Source organism: Schistocerca nitens, chromosome 1 (genome assembly GCF_023898315.1).
Source record: "Schistocerca nitens isolate TAMUIC-IGC-003100 chromosome 1, iqSchNite1.1, whole genome shotgun sequence".
Taxonomy (NCBI): domain Eukaryota; kingdom Metazoa; phylum Arthropoda; class Insecta; order Orthoptera; family Acrididae; genus Schistocerca; species Schistocerca nitens.
This window is the reverse complement of record NC_064614.1, coordinates 496,871,734-496,892,338: the sequence shown is the minus strand read 5'-3', so window position 1 is coordinate 496,892,338 and position 20,605 is coordinate 496,871,734. Positions and strand designations below refer to the sequence as shown.

Below are 20,605 nucleotides of genomic sequence, written 5' to 3'. Positions count from 1 at the left end.
AAACTGTTGCCTCATCAGGAAAGAGGGAAGGAGAGGGAAAGACGAAAGGATGTGGGTTTTAAGGGAGAGGGTAAGGAGTCATTCCAATCCCGGGAGCGGAAAGACTTACCTTAGGGGGAAAAAAGGACGGGTATACACTCGCGCACACACACACATATCCATCCACACATATACAGACCAAGGTCTGTATATGTGTGGATGGATATGTGTGTGTGTGCGAGTGTATACCTGTCCTTTTGGTCTGTATATGTGTGGATGGATATGTGTGTGTGTGCAAGTGTATACCCGTCCTTTTTTCCCCCCAAGGTAAGTCTTTCCACTCCCGGGATTGGAATGACTCCTTACCCTCTCCCTTAAAACCCACATCCTTTCGTCTTTCCCTCTCCTTCCCTCTTTCCTGATGAGGCAACAGTTTGTTGCGAAAGCTTGAATTTTGTGTGTATGTTTGTGTTTGTTTGTGTGTCTGTCGACCTGCCAGGACTTTCATTTGGTAAGTCACAGCATCTTTGTTTTTAGATATATTTTTCCTACGTGGAATGTTTCCCTCTACTATAAAAATAAAGTACTATGGTGGTCAAAAGAATTTTTAATTAATGATTACTTGCTTTAACTAGTACTTTTTCATGTATGAAGAACATTCAAGTGGATATAATGCACAAGGCTTCTTATCCTTAAGCAAGTTAGGGGAATATGAACATTAATTTAGCAGTGAAAATTTATGAAATTCCCTTACATTTCTCACAAAAAAGATAAACATTATAGTAGAACTCCATTTCCAGGTTCTACAAGTGGTATTACTTTACTATAATGATTTTTTGGCTACAGTCTGCATGTAAACTGTTGTAGAAATACATCCACAAGAAACTGTTTTCATTGCATAGTGTGATGAAAATAACAAGCTGTTAAGGTTTAATTTTGAGAAAAAAATGTGGGCAATAAGTTTCAGAATATTAGGATCAAGCATCTCAAATGAACTCGCAGAAAACATTTTAAATTTATTCAGGGTGACATAGAAAAATGGGAACTTTTGAAAGGCTTTGTGGCAGCCATATCCATCTGGCAACATTGTGGAACAGGAGCCTTGAGCTGTAAATGCTCTCACCATTTAGTAATCATGGGTTAGCATAACGGTCAACTGCATGCTTTTGCCATAAAAAAAGGACTCGTTTTCATCTCATATGTTATGTGAATAAGCAGAACTACCATTACTGGGAAGTTTATAATCATAATGAAGTACATGAACACCCTTTACACATCAACAAACTGACAGTATGGTGTGCAATTTCATCACACGGGGTCATCAGACCTTACTTTTTCGAAAGTGAGGAATAGATCATAGTGACTATCACTTCAGATCAGTATGTTGAGATGTTGCAATCTTTAGTTGCACCTGGAATTAAACAATATTCCATAACTTCACGAAACCTGGTTTCAATAGGATGGTGCAACACCGTACACTGCAAGTCAATCAATGGCAGCTCTGTGAGAACTGTTCTCCAGATTCAGAGACATCCCCTGGCACCCAAGATCACAGGATATGTCCATTTGTGACATTTTCTTGTGAGGATACCTTAAGAGTTAGGTCTATACGATTCACCCAAGAACAATGGATGTACTGAAACAAAGAATTCAATGTAAAATTTGTAATATCCCAGCTAAGAAGCTGCAGTTCTTTATGAGGAACCTCAAGAGCAGACTGGAAGAATGCGTATGTATGCGGAAACAACATCTACGGGACGTAATTTAACACTGATAAACTGGTTTACTGTCTCTTAAAAGGCACTTTGTAGTGGTGCAACTGCTGTCAATAAAGTTCTTTCGTTGGTTGTTTCAAAAATTCCCATTTTTCTGTGTGACCCCATGCTGAACATGAAGAAGAAAAGAACCAGTATTACAGGAAGGTTAGATATCTCTCGGCCCACAGTCAAATTAAACATTGTTTGTATCACAGTCACAATCAAAATACTCTAGATTGTCGCCCTATTAGTACACAACATTTGAGATATTCAAGGTAATGTTCTAATGAAAATGTGCCATGCTACACCTTCAATGAATGTCAGTTGCAAAGTGACAATACTTCATGTATACGTACAGGCGAAGAGACATGATCCAGTAGAAATCCTAGGATAGTGCACAATATAAGGAATTTATGTGACAAATGGAGAAAATATAAAACTGAAGAACCAAAAGCGAGTACAGCCATCTAAAAAATGAGATAAGCAGGAATTGTAAAATGCCAAACAGGAATGACTAGAGGAAAAATGCAATGCTGTAGAAGCATACATGACTATGGGAAAGACAGATGCTGCCTGCAGCAAAATTAGAGAAACTTTTGGAGGAAATAAAAGTAGTTATATGATGTCAATAATAAGCAAAGAAGGAAAAGCTGAATGGTGGAACAAATAAACATAGGGGCTATACAAAGAAAACAAACTGGAAGATAGCACTGTGGAATGGGTGCAAGAAGCAGATGAAATGGGGGATGCAATACCCCAGAAGTATTTTCCATGGCACTGAAGGATTCAAATCAAAACAATGCCTCTGGATAAACAATATTCCCTCAGAATTATTGAGATTCTTGGGACAGTTATCCATGACAAAACTAACCCACTTGTTATGCACGACATATGATACAAGCAAAATGCCAACAGACTTCAAAGAATGTAAAAATTCTGATTCCAAAACAGGTAATGGTTTTATGTATGCTGACGGGTTTGAATATTACCAAATCATCAGTTAAAATTGTGAAATGCAATAATGATCTTTTGACTTATTTTAGAAGATAGACTGAAGAAAATCAAACCTAACTTAACAGCATTGGTAGATTTCAAAAGCCTTTCAATAATGTTGACTGGAATACACTCGCTGAAATTCTGAAGGTAACAGGGATAAAATACAGGGAACAGAGGTTGTCTACAGCTTGTACAGAACCAACACTAAAGTTATAGGAGTCAAAGGCATGGAAAGGAAGGACGAGGGAGGGAGGGGGGCTGGGAGAGAGGGAGGGGGGGGGAGAGGGGGGGGGGGGAGAGGACAAGCTATCCAGGAAACCAAGGCTAAATATAACGGAATTAAGGTTTACAGAAAAGAAATTAAAACTTCTGAGGTTTGCCAATGACATTAATTCTGTCAGAGGGAGCAAATAACTTGGAAGAGCAGTTGAATGGAATGGGGAGCAAATAACTTGGAAGAGCAGTTGAATGGAATGGACAGTGTCCTGCAAATAGATTATAAAATGATCATCAACAAAATTTTAAAAAAAAAAGGGTAATGGAATTTTGTTGAATTAAATCAGGTGATGCTGAGGGAATTAGATTAGGAGAGGAGACACTTGCTGCAGTAGATGAGTTTTGTTATTTGGGTAGCAAAATAACTGAGAACAGCCAAAATACAGAGGAAATAAAATGCAGATTGGCAACAGCAAGAAAAGTATTTCTGAAAACACGAACATCACATAGAAATTAATATGTTAGGAAGTATTTTCTAATGAAATTTGTCTGGAGTGTGTATGAAAATGAAACTCAGACGATAAACAGTTCGTAAAAAAAAGAGAATAGATGGTTTTGAAATGTCGTGCTACAGAAAAATCTTGAAGATTCGATGGATAGATCAGAAAACTGATTAGGTGATATTGAACTGAATTAGGGAGAAAAAAAATTAATGACACAAGACAAAGGAATTAGTTGATAGCACACATACTGAGGCATTTAGAAATTATCAATCTGGTAATGGAGAGAAGTATGGGGGATAAAAGTTGTAGAGGAAAACCAAGCCTTGACAATACCAAGTAGTGTCAAATGGATGTAGATTGTAATAGTTATGCAGAAATGTAGAGGTTTTTACAGGATAGACTAGTGTGGGGACCTGCATCAAACCAGTGTTCAGACCTGTTCTGAAGGAAGGAAGATGAATGTGAAGCTGTTAGAGACAGAGCTGAAATTGAATTAGAAAAGGATGGGGAAGGAAGTTGGCCATGCCCTCTCAAAGGAAGCATCGTAGCATTTGCATCAACTGATTTTGGGAAATCACAGAAAATATAAATCTGGATGGCTGAACAGGCATTTTAACCTTTGTCCTCCCAAATGCAAATCCAGTGTGCTAGCCACTATACCACCTTGTCGGTTTTGGTATGAAGACCACAAAACATACAAAAGTAGTTTTTTGAATGTCCACAGCAGGTAACGTTTTCACTGGAATTGATGAAGATAAGACTACCCATTATCACATAACATATTACTACCATGTCACCTTCCACTCTCATACTTTTTCTTTCAGCAGCTTCTTTCAAAAACACAATTAACATATATGACCCACATTTATCAATTTCTTTGTGTCAAACAAGATAATAAATGAAGTATTATCAAAAGAAAAGGTACAAAACAACACTGTGTGTTTAACTAAAGTCTTTATTCTAAAGTAATCACCAGAGGCCTGAGAGAGCAACTACCCCACTGCTTCACGACCCGAAGAGTTCCCTGTTGTCAGAATTCCTGTGGCTGTGACATGAGTCAAGTCTTCCACTGTGCCTTCAGTTCATCATCCAAGTTAAAGTACCTCCCTTTGAGATGTTTTTTAGTGGACCAAACACATGGGCATCGCAGGGCGACATGTCTGAGCTGTATGGAGGATGCTCACACTGCTCCCACTTGAAAATGGTCATTAAATTTGTGTGGCCTTGAGATGTGTAGATACATATTAACTGGTTTGGTTGTTATGATGTTTTGTATCTTTTTATCTGAACACTTCTGATAGAGGTACAACAATGAGTTAATATTCAAGGAGTATTACATTCAGATCCTAGTTCAATCATCATAACTCAGTTTTTCCATGCTTTCACAAGCTGACTTTATATTTATAACTCCTTCAGCATTTCTCATCTAATTATGCTAGTGCTCTTAAAACCATTGTCAAAAGGAGGCTTTCTTACTCTGGGAAAATTATGCCACCATTTCATCTTTTTGGATACTTGGGTAGTCAATAACAGGATTTATGGTTGGAGAAAGGGTGTACTGGTCCTTTGCACATGCCAAAAAGATTTTTTAAAATGTTTTCAAAGTACTAGATGAGTGCCAATATTACTTTATAAATAACAGAATAATTTATTATAGCCTTCAGGTCACTTTTGAGTCACTTGATTTTCTCTAGCTATCATTACTTTTTCAATTTTCATACACTGTCTAGGACATCTTCAGATAATTAATCCACTTTTGTATAACTTTTACTATCATGTTATCGATTACTATTTTCAGATACAGTTCTTCACTTGAATGGGATAACACTCTTAACAATAACACAATAATACTGTGTACGTTCTATGCGCTCATGAACAATACATCCTGCACAGCCTTAATTGTTTTTCAAACAATGGAAAATCCAGGATGAAATAACGACAACATTATGAAAAGGGTAGATTGCAATCCACCATATAGAAAAGATGCTGAGTCGCAGATAGGCATAAAAAAAAAAGACTGCTATACATTTGAGCTTCCATCCAAAATGCTTTCTTCTAAAGAACACACACAATCACAACTCACATTCACATGACTATTATCTGTGGTTGCTGAGGCACAGACAGTAGTCATGTGTGCATGAGTTGTGCTTGCAAGAATGTGTCTGTGTTTTCTACATTAGGTGTTTTGGCAGAAAGCTTAAATGTACAGCAGTCTTTTTGTTGTGCCTATCTGCAACTTAACATCTCTTCTATGCGGTTCTTACAAGTAATTTCTCAATATTCTGGCACTACATGCCTTTGTTTTTAGAGTACCTTTCAAATTTGCCTGAGGATTTTATAGCAGGAAGTATGCTAATTCTAAGGTACCAGTTAATAACTTCTTTAGGCAGGACTATTAATTTCAACAAGCAAGCTTTTTTTTGGTATATTGCAGCTAATTTTAACACTGATTTATTAATCTTGTAAATATGTAGAAATAGTAAAGACAATCACACACTGCAAAGAGATGCTGAATAACAGCCAGCCATTGGAACAAAGATTGAATTTCCAGGTAAGCTTCAGAAATGTCCTACTCTAAAGCTAACACTTCCCCCCCCCCCCCTACCCTCCCTCACTCACCTACCCACCTCTCTCTCTCTCTCTCTCTCTCTCTCTCTCTCTCTCTCTCTCTCTCTCTCTCTCTGTGTGTGTGTGTGTGTGTGTGTGTGTGTGTGTGTGTGTGTGTGTGTGTGTGTGTGTTAGCTCAGAACCTGCCAGTATTTATTTTAACCCCTTAACATAATGATATTTTTTTTTCAAATTACAGTAAAAAATTTTTTTACTAACAAAAAGCATCCTACAATAAAACATTACACAAAGACATATAAGATAGCTTTTAAAACTCAAAATAAGGAGTTGCAAAGTTTTGAAGATCACCAATAACAAAATCCCAAGTATACTCATGACTGGAATTGGAGTAAAATATCCTGAAACTTGAAGTAACTTCCTTTAGTTTCTGCATAGCTATGAAATCTAACCATGTACTCCACAACAGTTTTCTGTGAACATAAATCTAGCTCAACAGTGAACAGAAATCTTGGAGGAGCTAGCAGGGGCACAGGGGATGTATTTATATCATACTACTGGTGAGCACTAATTGTCACTCAACTGACAAACTGTCATTACTTTCAGACTTTAATGAAGTAACATCATATTCTTCTTCATTTCCTGAGCTGCTAAAACCAACGCCAAACTCTGGATCAATATAGCCATCCTTTTTTTTGAAAGCAATGCCTAAACAACAATACAGGATAGAAGCTGAAAGCACACATTTTGTTGTCAAGTATCCAAAGCTGCACACAGTAAGGATGATATTTAGTGGCAGCCAGGCAGAAATGTAGGACAGAATGCTCTCTAGTGGCTGAACACTTAGCTATCAGTGCTGAAATGGATATGAGCAGCCTTTTATTTTTCTGAAGGTCTGTCCTTAAGTTGGCCCAGTATACTTGGGATTTTAAGTTTCTGTCAAAATAATAAAAACAAGATAATTTGGGGTTTTATATTAAAGGCTTAAATAAGTAATTTTTAAGCCCTGAAGAAGAACCATAAAAATAATTGTTAGATATTTCCAGAATGAATTTTCACTCTGCAGCGGAAAAAGCCATGTGTCTGCAATATCCTTTCTTCCAGTAGTGCTAGTTCTACAAGTTTCACAGGAGAGCTTCTGTGAAGTTTGAAAGGTAGGAGACAAGTTACTGGCAGATGTAAAGCTGTGAGGATGGGTCGTGAGTCATGCTTGGGTGGTTGCAGTTGCCCGCAAAAGGTAAAGGTCCCGAGTTTGAATCTTGGTCCGGCACACAGTTTTAATATGCCAGGACATAGACAAATGAATTTGGGACAACTGAAGCATATGTAAGAGTACTTTCTTATGATGAAAGTCACTTGAAGAACAAATATAGTTTCAGACTGTGTGAAATACAAAAAGGTAAGAGAAATAATATACAACAAAATAAACATTTCGCCCAAAAAATTTTGCTCGTTTACATTTTTGGAGTGGTCAATATGAGTTTCTACTTCGAGAGCATAAAATTTCCCCATAGATATTTAAAAAAAGGCAAATAGGCAAAAGAAATTCTGTTTTTTCTTTTCTTTTTTCTTTGGCTTATAAATTGAAAACTGTGTGTTTCAGGTAACATCATTCTATACTAAATTAAGTAAAACCATAACTTTGGCATTTTGATGAAGTAACAGCAGGCTTCTTCACAAAGTTCTGCCAACCATGCCACAGCTCACCTTATGAATTACTGGCAGTGTGTAGACACCTCCAGGGGAGGTAAAGTGTTTATTTTCTGCAAAGTGTGTTAACACTAGACAGAATACAGATACAAATTACTAAAATCTGAACACTGTTCTACAAATATAGTGAAGTTATTTTCAGTTTATGAAGTAAGTATTTATTTGCAGATGTTAAATAGGCTATTATGTAAAAAAGCTCAACAGCTGGAACTGCCAACTATCAATCGTACTGAAGAGCCTGTCCCAAGTGTAACATGTTGTCAACATAAATTCAACATTGTTGATTTCATTGTATCCACTATTAATGGTTGAAATACTGTTTGCAGCTTGAAGGTATGAAATGCATCATCCCAGCCTCAGTTCTTCCGGCATCTGAAGATGCCCAGAGACTTAAACTGAGTCCCTCTGTAACAAAAGTGTGTCACCTAGGTGTTACGGAACTTCTGATATTTCAACTTCAGTCAAACAATTCATTACTATGGATTACTGTTTTAGATTTAACCATTATCAGTCATATTTCATCATACCTATTGACACCAATCTTGGAAGATATGCTGTGGATGTGTAGTAGGGGCTCCACACAGTGCACCCCACTCTACAAGTACCAGTAATTTCTGAACGGAAGAAATTTATGCACTCTAGAACTAACACAATTGATGGTAAGAGAAATGCAGTAACTTTCCAGTCATTCATTAATTCACCACCGAGTGACAACAACACAGCTACAACATAAGTTTACAATATGCTGTCAATGGCAGACAGCAGCAAGATGCCACGTTTACCAATCCATTCTATTTTCCACCACCACACTTACAAGTTAAGCACTTTCCAGCCATTGTTTATAGGAAGATATTTTACATTAAAGCTCACTCAATAAACTGAGAACAACACTATATAGAACACTAGTTCAATGAAGTTATTTTGTTTCGTTACATAAGAGAACTGGAGAGGAACTGCTAGGGAGACATAGTCTACCTGTAAACTGAAACATGAGTAGCACTTATGGTGGAGGAAGTTACTTCTCCTGCAAGAATGCCACAACTGCCATACACCATAACTAAGAATCAATTTCCCCTGTAGCAGCATGGAACAGTACGCAGAGATTTACTTAGAATCTGACCCTATGTATTTTATTATTAGCAACTCATATTTGTACTCAATGTTGTGTTAACACACTTCGTGGAAAATACTCCCCACCTCCTCCCTTCTCTCCCTTCCTGCCATAGTGCCTGCACAGTGCGTTGCATCCGATTCATAAGGTGAGTTGCAGAAGGGTCGGTATAACTTTGTGAAATACCCTGTATTTGCTTTTTGTGACACAGTGTGGTAAAAAAAAGGGGAACTGCCTGCTCACTTCTCATTTTGCAGACCTATGAAGGAGGGAGCAGCGTGACCATAATCTGGAAACCTATTTTCCCTAGCCTATTTTCCTTCCCACCCTGTTACACCACTAGAACTGTAGAATACAATTTATCCCTTAATGCAGTTCTGCTACACTTAGATGCAGTACACACATGTAATATTTGTTCTTAACCCACTTCCATTTTATGATAAACATTAATTTTATATTATTAAAATGAATTTTTAGTAATCTGCTATTTTTCCAACCCCTGCAACATGGAAACTTAGTCCTAAAGAAAAGTGAATAAGAGATTTTTTTGTAGGAAATTCAATGTAGTTTAACTCTGAACTGGAAAACATTTCTGCTACAAGCTGTGGTTTTTGTGATATTCAAGAGAAACCTAAAAAGTTATCTTTACACGACTCCCTCACCACACTGATCAGGATTTTTAGTTTATTGTTCATGACAGTCCTATCACTTCAAAAATTTGCAGCTACAAGAATTTTTTTTCTCCTAGTTGACATTTCTTGGTCTTGTCCCCCTCCCCCCTCCCCCGGTAGCTGAATGGTCAGTGCGACAGAATGTCAAACCTAAGGGCCCGGGTTCAATTCCCGGCTGGGCCAGAGATTTTCTCCACTTAGGGACTGGGTGTTGTGTTGTCCTAATCATCATCATTTCATCCCCATCAATGCGCAATTCGCCGAAGTGGTGTCGAATCGAAAGACTTGTACCCGGCGAACGGTCTACCCGACGGGAGGCCCTAGTCACACGACATTCATTCATTTCCTGGTGTTCATTGAACGGGCTAGTTCTGGGAAGAGGGCTTGTAGTGCATGGAACATGTCAGTGGTGATCTCCAGATTTTAAAATTCAAAAGAAGTGACAGACTGAACACCTTGCCATTATGGGTAATGGTATAAAATATGGGACAGACTGGTTCCGATCAGCTCACCTACCCTACTCCAGAGAGTACATTAGGTAAAGAGTATGGCAAAGATTTGGAAAAATTCATGACATATGTGCTTTTTCCATATCCTTTGTCCTTATTTCACAAAAATGGGGCATGGAAATGTACTGCCTCTCTTCGACATAAAGTGTTCAAATCACTGAATGATATAAATTTGGAGCATACTAAATTTGTGATTGACAGTGTGTTGTTTCTGCTTAAAGTTGGGTGAAAGGTAGTGCCTTCCATTTCAATCAATTTGTGATAGATATGCTGCATATGTCAAAGCCAAATCAGATGTGTCAATTGTTTTTATGGATATTCTGACAATACTTCCAAAAACACTGAATGAACTAGAAGAACAGATAAAAGCATTACTTTGGAAATAACTTTTGGTGGAAAATAATAGCTACTATCTCTCAGGAAATTTCCTAGCCAACACGAAAAATAAAAGTCAGTTAATTTCTACAGGTGTGCAAAACTTCACTGAGAGGTAAAATACCTCATATTTTTTTATCATCATCCAAATCCAATCAACAACACAAATGCCGAACATATGCCATTCTTGTACTTTAAAAGTAGGTAAGACATAACTTCACATTTCTGCTATCAGAGAAAGTAGATGCTCATCAACACTTTGTAAAAGGATCCAAATTTGCGCTGCACTGCCCACAATTAAAAATCATGATCTTGAAAAGGATGTTATAAACTAAACAAATAAACATTTTTGCTTATGCGTTATACTAACAAAATTATGGATGATATGGCTCATGTCTTCTGACTGAAGCTATGGCTCATCACAATTTACTATAACAATGATTGGAACATGAAAAATTACTGGAGTAATGAGAATGGAAGAAAACATCCAATTGCAGACTCACACAAATCATTGCTTTGCACTCCCAAGCTTCAGGGGCTACAGTCAGAAACGTTCACATTTCATGTGCAAGATTGAATGAAAAGTAATGCCTCCACTTTCATTAATTGGGTTTGGATGGGAATATTTTAATAAATCAAATGCATAAATAATCCTTAGAATGTGATCTTTAATTACCGATATTCACTTTTCCATATAATCACCAGCCAATTGGATACATTTCTGCCAATGATGAACAAGTTTTCTGTAGCTGTCACGGAAGAAGTCGACACTCTGTATTCGCAACCACAGTCTCAAAGTTCTGTCATAATGGTGTACCCACGTTTTGTCTCCTGTCACAATTGAATGGAGAAAGGCGTCACTTTCATTCTTGTAACGCGAGAGGAGTTCCTGACAAATTTCAAGTCCTTGCGCTTTCATTTCAGGAGTCAGATCCAGGGTACCCGTCGTGCACAGATCTTCCGATAGCCAAGGAAAGCAAAAATGTGAGCCACACATTCTTGTGAAATGCTGATTGTGCTTGCAGTTTCTCTCTGAGTGATATGACGATCGTCCTGAATCAATCTGTCAACATTTTGCTTGTGAAACACGATGGTTGCTGTCACAGGATGTCCAACTCTTTGTTTGTCATGCAGGTCAGATGGTCCCACCTCAACATCTTTAAACTTACTCGCCCAATGACGCACAGTACTCACATCAACACAACCACCACAAACTGCTTTCTTTCTCTGATGAATCTCCTTTGGGGTGACACCTTCTGCTGTCAAGAATTCAATGACTGCATGTTGCTTAAATCGCATTGACCGACCGTCTGCGCAGGGTTCCATACTTTACACTGTAACAACGCAACCGTTCAATGCTAAAGATTCCCCACCAACTGGAACTGTAGAGAAGAGGCTATGGAACAAGCCAGTACCTGCAGCATACCAATGCTGCCAACTGTTGAAGAGTTACGAAGATGGAGGCATTACTTTTCAGTCAATCCTCGTAGACCGAACAGCCCTTGGGTGCACTGATAGTTCATGGGTCCAATGGGCATAATATTTCAGCAATCAGACATGTTACCATCATCATTTACACTGATGAACTGACTCATGGGAATGTGTGGCCGACTTATATCCTCCCCTCTGTGAGCCATTACCTTGGCAGACGCAGAGGTGATTGCACCGGTGTCTGTGACAGAGTTGTTGTAGTTGCTATGCCCACCCTGGCTGCCAAATTATTGTGTTTGCTGAGTGTCTTCTTAATTAGACCCGGTGCTCATTCCCAAGCCCTGTTAAGATTATAGCCACAGTCCTGGTTGATGAGAACGTCCTCGTTGCGAATTTTGATGGCTTCTCTAATGACACTGTCCCAGTATTTCAAAGCCTGAGCTAAAATCCTGGCACGTTCATGTTCCATCACCTAATCATCTGACAAACACTGCTCTGCGACCACCAACTCATTGGAATACATCAGTCAGCCACTGGTGTTCTCAGCATCGATCTTTGATGATGTGCACTGTTTGTTCAGTATATCCCTTTCCAAAATGGCACAGAATCTGATATACCCTGGCATTCCACAAATCGAGGTAATCTTTCATGCTCCCCAACAAAGTCTGTGTTTTATTGGGTGGTCAAAATACAGTTCTTACTCAAATGCTTTTTCAGTATGTGCCTGACTTTTCCCGATAGTGCACCAGTGTATAAAGCCTGTGGCTCTCTCTTCCTCAGTGACTTCTTCTAACTTCACAGATTGCAGATTGTAATGTAGTGGTGGTGTGAGGAGCATTCTTAATCTGCCATTCTGAGCAATGTTTTTTTTTTTCTTTTTTTTTTTTTTTTTGGACACTTTTTTTAGGTGTTCCAGTTCCTGGGGCAGACTTTCTGCGTCTGAAATGGGAGCAGAGGGAATGGCTCACAGGGGGAGGGGATATACGAGGTGCATTCAAGTTCTAAGGCCTCCGATTTTTTTTCTAATTAACTACTCACCCGAAATCGATGAAACTGGTGTTACTTCTCGATGTAATCGCCCTGCAGACGTACACATTTTTCACAACGCTGACGCCATGATTCCATGGCAGCGGCGAAGGCTTCTTTAGGAGTCTGTTTTTACCACTGGAAAATCGCTGAGGCAATAGCAGCATGGCTGGTGAATGTGCGGCCACGGAGAGTGTCTTTCATTGTTGGAAAAAGCCAGAAGTCACTAGGAGCCAGGTCAGGTGAGTAGGGAGCATGATGAATCACTTCAAAGTTGTTATCACAAAGAAACTGTTGCGTAACGTTAGCTCGATGTGCAAGCGCGTTGTCTTGGTGAAACAGCACACGCGCAGCCCTTCCCGGACGTTTTTGTTGCAGTGCAGGAAGGAATTTGTTCTTCAAAACATTTTCGTAGGATGCACCTGTTACCGTAGTGCCCTTTGGAATGCAATGGGTAAGGATTACGCCCTCGCTGTCCCAGAACATTGTCACCATCATTTTTTCAGCACTGGCGGTTACCCGAAATTTTTTTGGTGGCGGTGAATCTGTGTGCTTCCATTGAGCTGACTGGCGCTTTGTTTCTGGATTGAAAAATGGCATCCACATCTCATCCATTGTCACAACCGACAAAAAGAAAGTACCATTCATACTGTCGTTGCGTGTCAACATTGCTTGGCAACATGCCACACAGGCAGCCATGTGGTCGTCCGTCAGCATTCGTGGCACCCACCTGGATGACACTTTTCACATTTTCAGGTCGTCATGCAGGATTATGTGCACAGAACCCACAGAAATGCCAACTCTGGAGGCGATCTGTTCAACAGTCATTCGGCGATCCCCCAAAACAATTCTCTCCACTTTCTCGATCATGTCGTCAGACCGGCTTGTGCGAGCCCAAGGTTGTTTCGGTTTGTTGTCACACGATGTTCTGCCTTCATTAAACTTTTGCACCCACGAACGCACTTTCGACACATCCATAACTCCATCACCACATGTCTCCTTCAACTGTCGATGAATTTCAATTGGTTTCACACCACGCAAATTCAGAAAACGAATGATTGCACGCTGTTCAAGTAAGGAAAACGTCGCCATTTTAAGTATTTAAAACAGTTCTCATTCTCGCCGCTGGCGGTAAAATTCCATCTTCCGTACGGTGCTGCCATCTCTGGGACGTATTGACAATGAACGCGGCCTCATTTTAAAATAATGCGCATGTTTCTATCTCTTTCCAGTCCAAAGAAAAAAAATCTGAGGCCTTAGAACTTGAATGCACCTCGTATGTCAGTCAAACACCCCCAGGAGCTGAGTTTGTATGCACGCCTGATGATGGTGACGTGTCTGATCACCAAAATGTTGTGTCTGTTGGATACTAAGAGCCGGCAGTACACCTGCGGACTATTCGATCAACAAATATATCATGAGTAACTGAAGAATCACAACATTTCATGCAGATTTAAGAAGTGATTCTGGGGAATCATGGGTGCCGGCTTCTTCCAGTTCCTTATTTCTATTACACAGCTTCTTATTTTCTTATAGTTATTAATAGTGCATAAGGAAACAAATACACCATTGAAAGAAAAAGCAGTCTAGTAAGATGGAAGAAGTAATAAAAATTACAACTTAATCAATAATATCAAATGATGAGTCACAAGCTACTATAATTTCCGTAACTGTAAGATGCAATGCATAAACAGAGTTAATAGAATCAAAATTATAGGGAATACAATCTTGTTCAATTTAGGAATACTAAAAAATTCATCATCTTAGAGTTTTAGCAAAAAACTGACTTCTGTGTTGTTTACAGTTTTGTTTTATATTTCTGTGAGAAAAAAATGAGGTGGCAATTCCATTTGTAATCAGCATCCCAAAAGAGCATACATAATCAGATGTTCGGAAGTCCTCCAAAACTTCACAGGCAAAATCACCACATGGCTGTACTACTTACGCAAGCCTTACAATTGCACAGTACAGGTAAATTGCCTCAAAGAAAAAGTTAATATTTGCTTTAATAGGTGTAAATATTTCTTTCATTTTTATTTCTAGGCATAAATACCGAAGACATATTCATGAAATGAATGCCATACATTCTGCTAGAGCTATTGAAAAATAGTCACTTCTCAGGGTTTTGTGAAATCTGCTTTGTGTGATTTAAGTAAAAAAATCCCGTAGCAGATTTTCCACTTTCAGTTACATCTTGTGTACTCATAGTTGCATTATCCAGCCATGTGGCAGTCTTATTCTTTCAAAGAAGATCAGTGATTAACATTCCCTCAATGATAATGACATCAGAGATAGAGCTTGGTTTGTCGACAGATGGTAAAGAAAAGAGATGATCCCATTACTTACCTTAAGCAATTTAGGGAAACAACAGAAAACATGAATCTAGATGGTCAGATAGGGATTTCTACTGCACTCCTGCCAAATGAGATGCCTGTCTTACTACTTATTCTTTCCAAAGATCTGATCTACAATATCTTTTGTGCCTTTGAAATACTGTTTGCCAATGAGGAATCACAGACCATTGTTAAAAATTTTACTTTACCAATAGTGTACAGTTCATCTAGTTTGGTCACTAACTGTGGACCATCCGTGAGTTCTAGAAATGCAAAATTCTTGATCTCCTCTGTTTTCTTCCATTTTAAGATTAATCTAGTATTTGGATATCATAATCTTATTCACAGACATTGAGATAATATCATTAATCCTCCATACTGACACATTCAGGAGGTGATTTTGCATAGTAAGATCTTTCCGTTCCCTGAACTTACCCTTCATTATTCCTAGTAAAATGTGACCCCAAGGAGAGACTGCTGACAGAATCATGTGGATGGTTGTGATAGCACTATAAATTTCACTAAAGTGGAACAAAGATAATTTGAACCTATTTTGGAGATATGAACAAAAAACAAGATGGAAAAAGGGGTATGGATGGGAACTAAAGCAGAGGAAGAGCTGAAAGCAGGGTAAAGGATATTATATTGATGCTAGGAGGATTGTGGGACTAAGTGTGTAATGGAACGACAGTTTTCACTTGCACAGTTTAAAAAGGCTAGTGTTTGGTGTGGTTGTGTGCAGCCAAGATGACAAGTATGGAGAGATTCCAGAACGAACCCCTGTGTTTAGTTTAAGCAGATCTGAAAATTTCCAAGAGTAATTTCAGCATGGAGAATACTGTTCTGAGTAGCTTGGACTGGTAATGCAAGCAATGCAAACAGATACTGGGGAACTCCTGAGTGTGGGTTTAAGTTTATTAAAGACTTCCAGTGAAGAATGCTGAATATAGAGCACTTAAAACACAATGTGAGCTGTGAGCTTGCAGCCCAGCTTAGGAAACTTTTATAGTGATTTCCTTTAGAAATACTGCTGGACAGGATGTCTTTGCACATAAATGGGACTGTGGTATTTCCAGTATAGGAAACTGACAGGGGTGCTATTCTACTGAATGCAATCTGGCACACGATTTAAGAGTGATTATGGTACTTCACAGTCGGAGCAGCTACACCAGCAGCTAAGATGGGGTATAGGTAGCAGGTACCAATACATCTTCAAAGGGGTAGAGATGCAGCCCTTACCATGAGTGAATGGGCGGTAATTCCACCAAATCAAACTTACAAACATTTAACGCACACGACACAGCATGCAAAGCTGACACCGTGTTTATGTACACCTACATCATTACTTACTATTGAAAATTGTAGATGACTTATGTCTTAGGACAGCAAATGTCTTAGGTTAGCAATAGAATATTCACATTGATGTAATGTTTTGTGGAAAGAAATTCATTTTATATATACACTGAAGAGATAAAGAAACTTGTACACCTGCCTAATATGATGTAGGGGCCCCGCGAGCACAAAGAAGTGCCACAACATGACTTGGCATAGAGTTGACTACACGGCTGTTCACAAATTCATAAGAGTACGAGGGGTTGGAGATCTCTTCTGAACAGCACATTGCAAGGCATCCCAGATACGCTCAATAATGTTCATGTCTAGGGAGTTTGGTGACTAGTGGAAGTGTTTAAACTAAGAAGAGTGTTCCTGGAACCACTCTGTAGCAATTCTTGAAGTATGGAGAATTGCCCAAGTCCATCGGAATGCACAATGCACAGGAATGGCTGCAGGTGATCAGACTAGATGTATCAGGGAAACCACATCACACCAACTTCACACACCCCACACCATTACAGTGCCTCCACCAGCTTGAACAGTCCCTTGCTGACATACAGGGTCCATGGATTCATGAGGTTGTCTCCATAACCGTACACGTCCATCCACTCAATACAATCTGAAACAAAACTCGTCCGGCAAGGCAACTTGTTTCCAGTCATCAACAGTCCAACATCAGTGTTGACGGGCCCAGGCCAGGAGGAAAGCTTTATGTCATGAAGTGATGGGTACATGAGTGGGCATTCAGCTCTGAAAGCCCATATTGATGATGCTTCATTGAATGGTTTGCTTGCTGACACTTGTTGATGGCCCAGTATTGAATTCTGCAGCAATTTGAGGAAGGGTTGCACTTCCGTCACACTGAAAGATTCTCTTCAGTTGTCATTGGTCCTGTTCTTGCAGAATCTTTTTCTGGCTGCAGTGATGTTGGAGATTTGATGTTTCACTGGATTCCTGATATTCATGGTACACTCATAAAATGTTTGTATGGGAAAATCCCCATTTCATTGCTACCTCGGAGATGCTGTGTATCATCGCTCGTGCATTGACTATAACACCACGTTCAAACTCACTTAAATCTTGATAACCTGCCACTGTAGCAGCAGTAACTGATCTAACAACTGTGCCAGACACTTTCCGTCTTATATAGGCGTTACCGACCACAACGCTGTATTCTGCGTGTTTACGTATCTCTGTATTTGAATAAGCATGCCTATACCAGTTTCTTTGGCACTTCAATGAATATTGTTTTATATCTTTCTGGTATGTTTTTACGTATATAGACTGAAGTGGTGAGTGAAAATTTGACCCAAGCTGGGAATCGAACCCGGGTCTCCTGCTTACTAGGCAGGAGCATTAGCCACTAAGCCTCCTTGGCACAGCAGTTCACACAACTGCAGGGACGAGAGACCCACGTGGGAGAATGTTTCAAGGGATCAATTCCTGGCATTGGTACAAATTTTCACTCACCGCTTCATTCTATATAAACAAAATCATATCTGTACAAGACCAGTAAAGGAATTTGTGTAATTTCACTTCTGATCTGTGTTTGAGCACCATTTTTTAAGAAAATCATTTTATTAATGTTGGCTGATTGGTTTTAGAGCCGTTTTATTAATATGTAATGCACATCACTGCACCAGAACAGCATAGTACAAAACAGACAATAGCAGTAGCCAACAGGAAGCAAGCTGATAGAAATAGTGATCTTAAAGCATAGTAAGCTGGACAGGTGTGTTGAGACTCAGGGGAATGAAAACATCGAGGACTTGGCATTTAGACAAAAATGCTGAGGCACTCTTGTAATGATCATGCTTCATTTGAGAGGTGAAGAAAACATTTCTTAATTTTATGTTAATGATGAATGATAACACCGTACGGTAGCAAAATGTTTCTTAATTTTATGTGAATGACATTACACTATATGGTGGCACACAGGTCAATTTTTGTTGCTGTGTTGGCGAGAGGCCCAAGCGGGAGAATGTTCCGAAGAAGCCTGCTGACTGGTGGAAACAGTTCGAAGGTCAATTCAAAATTTAAATTAAAGCTTACAGAAATCATAAAAAGACCTTGAAAGGATTAAACCAAACAGTGAATTAGAAACAGACAGTAAAATAAGGACAATTGTGTGTGTGTGTGTGTGTGTGTAAAGATGATTTTGACAGTACAGAACGAAATCTACTGACGGAAAGGTGCAGAAGCAAGCCAGTATTGTAATATAATTGTACACTTGAATATCCAAATTCTCCAAGCCTGGAACTGAGTTTCCAGCATTGTGGCTTCTAAGGTGAGTGCAAGCAAGCAGAAGGTCATGGTGACAGTGCTGTTCAATTGTGGGAGGTTATTAATGGTTGATAAGTCAACCTTTCTCAGTGTCACGGGCAGGCGACAGAAAAGAATTACGACATAGGAAAGTGATGACGTAAGGCGGCAAGGCATCTGCCCACCTGAGAGTGATAGTTTATGGTGGCCATAAAACAGCAGAGAGACCACAACTGGCAACAAGAATCCCCTGTACATTATACATTCTAACTGGACAGAGCGTCAGTCTACCTGCTGATATTAAGTTTGCACTGAATGAATATCGATTTGCAGAGAACAATAAATGTCAGACTCCGTCTACAGAAGGCATTATTGTAAAGTTTGTGCGTAATTTGATTTCTGGGTGGCAAGTGGCCACTAGTACAAGTGTTGTAACTTTGATTTTTCATGAGCCAAATTTACATACTGACTTAGAATTATTCCTCAGGTGAAGCCCAGAGGAACAATAAAGTTTTTTATAGACGGGTATGGTGATACATATTGTACAATTAACAGTTTGGTCATTTATTTACATACTGCAAGGGCCTGAGTTAGCTTTCATGAATTTGGCTGCCTGCTAGTTGCCAAGATACCTAGTGCCACTGCAACAGAGTTGTGTTTTGGTGGATAAACTATTGAATTTCAAAGTAATTCCTTGTGTCGACAAGCTCATTTAATATAAATCAACTCCATCTACAGTACAGTAATCTATTTATATTGCAGTTAACAAGCTTGCAAAGAACTTTATAAACTTGCAATTAAAAAAAACATAGGGCTTGTTTTGCAGAAGTATGCGGTTGGTCTCTATACAATAACTGATGGGCCAAAATCAATTCAGTTAAATCTCATCACGCATTTATGTTCCCCTTCATAGATAAGTTTATTAAAACAGGGTGGTAGGTAGTAGTACTGTAAAACAGTTACTGACAGAACAGAAACTAATGATTGCATGTTGAGGAGCATGATCTGCCATCAAGTGACCCCACTTAACATGATCAATTTTTACAGCAGCTTTGAAACCTACACTACAACTAGGGAGTAACAATTTTTATGGATGGACAGGTTATTAGTTATTTAGCTCTCCCATAAAAAGTTGTGCTATGGTTGCAGCAGAGCTGATAAGTGTACAGCTGCTTTCACAAAAGGCCCTGCTTTGATGGGACATGGTAAACCAATGACATGAATGGTGTAGGAAATGCAAGGCGGGTGCATGGGATAAGTCTTGTACCTCGATCATTCAAATTGCTGATTCACAAGGCTTGTTGCTGGGAGTAGGAATGGCACAAGGATGCCTGAATATTTTGTATCATCTATTATCACTGAATCTTACTTAAGGTTTCTAAATTGAAAATCCACAATGGAACAACCTGGCCTATGTCATCTTTATGCTGCTTTTACTACTATTACTACTACTACTACTAATGCTTCTGCTACTACTACTACTGTCTTTCCTATCCAGTGTCATGCCACCTACTAAAGGAGCTATGTCATATATCAGCTTTGGTGTAACCAATGCAATACTTTTTATATGGGCATGACCACATGTATGTATGCCATTGGCAAACTGTGACCAAGTACATCCTTGAGCATTCACTGGCAGACCATTCTGCTCAATAGAACATGACCGATTTTAATAGTTGCCTCACAATCTATGTGCTATGGAAAACCAAATTGGAGAGTGTTGCTTTTCCACCTGGAAGAAACAGCAGTACTTTCTTATGCTCAGTTTCCTCAAGAGTAATGAGATTCATTGGTGTTAGTGCCATTTAAAATTATGTCTCATAAAT

The 20,605-nt window shown here is 39.1% G+C and overlaps 1 protein-coding gene across 2 annotated transcripts in view; it reads right to left on the bottom strand.

The window, feature by feature from the left end:
* Positions 1-20,605, bottom strand: part of LOC126252758 (cytosolic carboxypeptidase-like protein 5) — a 178,039-nt gene that overhangs the window by 95,402 nt on the left and 62,032 nt on the right. The window lies entirely within an intron of this gene.